The sequence below is a fragment of the Haliaeetus albicilla genome, chromosome 9, assembly GCF_947461875.1.
Source record: "Haliaeetus albicilla chromosome 9, bHalAlb1.1, whole genome shotgun sequence".
Taxonomy (NCBI): Eukaryota; Metazoa; Chordata; class Aves; order Accipitriformes; family Accipitridae; genus Haliaeetus; species Haliaeetus albicilla.
Genome location: NC_091491.1, coordinates 20,290,171 through 20,294,288, shown reverse-complemented (window position 1 = coordinate 20,294,288; position 4,118 = coordinate 20,290,171).

Here is a 4,118-nt window from a genome sequence, read left to right as displayed (position 1 = left end):
AAAGGAAAGAAGAGAAGGAACAAAAGACTCTATCCATGATAGCTGTAGTAGGGACTGACATGTTGGTCCAGCTGGTGTGGCATGCGCACCCAAGAGTGACAAGAAATTCAGCTCAGGTCAGCTGCAGGTGAATGCTGTAACTTTGCATGGAAACTACTGGATTGGTTCTCTACCTTTGGCTACAGGTAATTGCTTTGCCTCATGCAATTATGTAGGGTAATTAGAAGTAGATTATACAAGGAATAGCAAAAACTATCACTGCATCCTCTGCATTTGTGGTCTGTTTCTTTAAGAGTGATTATGATTTTTTTAACCTTTTTTTTTTAGCCCAACCTGTCTCTTGCTTTCTACCCCAGCTGATCAGTATGGCATAGGAGGGGAAAATAAAAGTGTAGTTGCAGCACATTCCTGAGTTCTGTTCATTTTTACAGCACGCTACCTAGTACAAGCTGTTATTGGAACTGCAGTGGAAAAACAGAATGATTTAAGGACTCTAAAATTCACATTTTCTTCCAGCCTGATATAGTGAGGGACTATTAATACCCCAGGCAGACCTCTGAAATAGATGCAGCTCAGTAAATGACAAACACATTTTAGTTGGCTCAGAATATATTAAGATAGTTATCTTGGGCTCTCTCTTGGCTATTTTTTTTTCCTACATAAAGTGGTACTTTTTTGAAAAGTGAAAAGTGGCAAGGTAGCAGACAGTTTCTCTAAGAAAGGTTTATAAAGTTTCCACCAAACCATTACTCGAGAAGTGCTATTGTGCTGCTATGCTTAATGAAAAATCAGTCAAGTAAATTGTTCCTGGGATTCAACTTAATTACATGCAAGAGATAGAAACTTTGTTACTGAAGAGTAATAAAATACCAGGTGGCTTTAATGAAGTCAGTAAGGTGGCAGTTTTAAACTGAAACCTGCTTGCTTAATAATAGAAGGGACAGTAGATTTGAGCAAGATGTTTTATAAGCAGCGTGTCACTTCTCCACCGCAAGGCAAGAGACACATTTTTTAAGCTGCATTAGAGAGAAACGTTAAGTTCATTGTCAGTGTTTATCCTCTAAGCCTCAGACTGAAGGGCCTGTAGCTGGAGGGAGATTTCTTATTGAAAAATTCTTTTAGTCTGCAACTGGGCATATGATGACTAGGGTGGTTTTTCTTAATGCTTGCAAAGCCATTTATCCAGACATGTAATTGAAATCAGGAGATGCCTCAGAACAACGTGGCTCTGACTGCTACTAAATTTTGAAATGTTAAATAAGTAAAGATGCTTAAAGTTTTAGACTTTAATGTTGACCCACTTTATAATCATTTGGATGTTTTCCTATACATTTTTAAATTACCTGTTTTGGGTTCATTGTTATGCTGAGAATAACTTGCCTTCCTTGCCAGTCCAGCAAATTTTTTTTGTAGTACAGTAAAATTAGTACGAGTATTTCAGTTGTATTCACAAGTACTGCAAACTGGTAGATTGTTCGAGGCACTTATGCATATTTCCATTAAAAAAAGAAAAACTTATTTTAAAAAAGCATTTTTTTAAAAAGCATTAACAGCATTCTGCAGGATTCCTGACCTGATGGGGAGCAGTTCTTGCTCTGCGGGTGCTTTTGGGGGCCAGTTCATATTTTACAGGGTGACGTTGTTTAAGCTGTGCCTGGGCATGAGTTGCAGGACCAGCAGCAAGGGAGGGCAGTGGGCTGTCAGGTGGGGCTTCCTGATGGAGAATAGCCAGACTGGTCCAAGCAGGCTGCTTCTGAAATGTGAATAGGGGACTCCCCCAACACATACGCTCTGATGTCAGTCTTGCATATTTGATCAATACTACTTTGCACTTAAAACAGGAGATAAGTTGTTGTACTCCGGAGAAGGTACAGATTGATTCAGTAGACAGGCCAGCACCCGACTTGCATAGAAAGGGCAGAGCCACTGTCACTGCTGCCTGGTGCTCTGCTGCTGGCTTGGCATTGTGTGATGCTGTCTTTCAGTCTGTTCGCCTCTGCAAAAATCAATAGACTGGTTCTGTCAGGAGCTGTGATGAACATCAGGAGCCTCATGCTTATTTCTCTCAGTATCTTTCACAAATGACCTAAATATTAGAAGAGGATCCTTTGCTCTCCTGACTGCAGGCTTGTCCCACCAATCCCACAGACTGATTGGAGATGGGAGTTGAAGGTGTGTTTGCCACGAATGGAAAGAACAAACCCCAATTTTCTACAACTTCTGCCTTTAAACTAAAGATTTTTTGTGTCACACTTTCTCTGCCATTTATCAGATGTATCGAGAGACTTCGTGTAGCTTTTCCCCAGCTGGCATCCCGGCTTTAGATTTCGTCTCTGTGATGAGAGCTGCTCAGTGGACCATTGGACTGGAGACAAAGGAGGTAACATAGTGTTTCTTGTACAGAGAGCTGCACCTGAGGCAGAGTGTAGGCAGGGCTAAGGCTATGCCCAAGAGTGATGAAAGGGGTAGAAAGCAGGATAACCTGGTGGATTGAGAGGACTGGGGGACAGGGATTTCTGCCCCTCTGCTCTTGTACTGGATGTTTCCTTGCTCTCAGGCTACATGTCATTTAGGATAGACATTATTAGAGTAGTTAACAATTGCCTTATAGCTTTTGTCACAGAAGATCCTGATGGTGTCTCTTCATTTTGCATGTTGAGTGTGAGATGTTTTGATCTGGCTGTGAACACTCCTGACGCGAGAAATTCGGGACCATCTTGTCTCAGTTTGAGCTCCTAAAATTAGGGGCTGTTTTGGAAATGCTGCCCCTTATCTCTGTGTGAGATAAAAGTTGCAATCGCAATGTAACTTTTACCCACACGGCAGAATGCCAGGTGGACTGAGCAGCTCTAAATATTGAACAATGGCAAGTCAGCACTATGAGCAATTGTTGTGAGTCAACGTTGAATCCCTGCCAAAGATGCCTTTTTGGAAATAAAATGTAGCACTAATTTATCAATGGGTTAGTTCATAACACGATGTAAAGCACTCAGTACATAATAACTCTTTCTGGACTGAAAGAAAATGCTCATAACACCTTTATTATAAATAAATACTATGTTTAAGTGGACCAAATCAATGTAAGGGTATTGCTGTATTTCTCCACTGCCAGTTTGCTACTTTCGTTACTACCCACGGCTGGCAGAGAGGGTTTTGTTAATAGTTTTTTTTCTATTTTGTTACCTTAACAAAACTGTCAACATGTGTTCCTTACTCCTTGCTGTGCAAATGCTTCAGTGAATCCTGTGTACAGCCAGGTAATGCCCTGCTGTTCCTGCCATTCAGAGAGCCTTCGTATCTGCAGCCCCTCGCAGGCAGCTCTGCTCCCTGCTGCTCCCCAGCCAGCATCTGATGGTACAAGATGCACAAAAGCAACCCCTCCAAATTCTCTCCTGCATGCCACACTCTGCTTCTGTCAGGAAGGGCTTTTTCTAGATCATTGTCCCCATCCCTTACGATGAAGGTAATCCATCTGTTCTGCTGCCCAGAGCTGATCCTGAGGGAGAGACCACCTGAACGCTCTTGGTTCCTCTACAGATTCTGGTCTCAGGCCTTGAAACCGGGAGCAGCTGGGTTTTTCCCAGCTTTCCCCGGAGCAACCTCTGCTCTCTGTGTGCATCTGCTCCAGGCTGATGCGTCTTCGGGCTTGGTGGGTTGTTAGTTTTGTTTTGCTTGTTCTCTAACGTTTGCTGACCCCATTTCAGCAGTGCCACTTCAGTACTAAAAATTTAGCACCGCCAACAGCCAGGGCTTCCTGGGGCTGCTGCTGCACCCTCCGTACCCTACACCTGCGGAAGGGCTCGAGACCTGCAGCCGAAAGCTGTGTTAAAGCAGGACCTGACGGTGGCTGGTGGGGGGAGCGAGCGGCTTTCGGCTCAGGTCGGGAAGCAGCCGTGGGTGCTGTCGGCGGGCAGATCCCCGAGGACGGCTTTATCGCCCGAGGCTCGGACGGTGCTGCATTCGGCACACCCCCCCCGCACCCCCCGACGCCCGCTGGTGCCCCGGTGGCTGCAAACCCCCGTTTGCCTTCACAGCCCTGGGCGGGGGTGGGTTGGGGGGACAGCCCCCTCCCCGGTCCCACCAGGGAGTCTGCCGGGGGCGGGGGTGGTGGCGGCGGC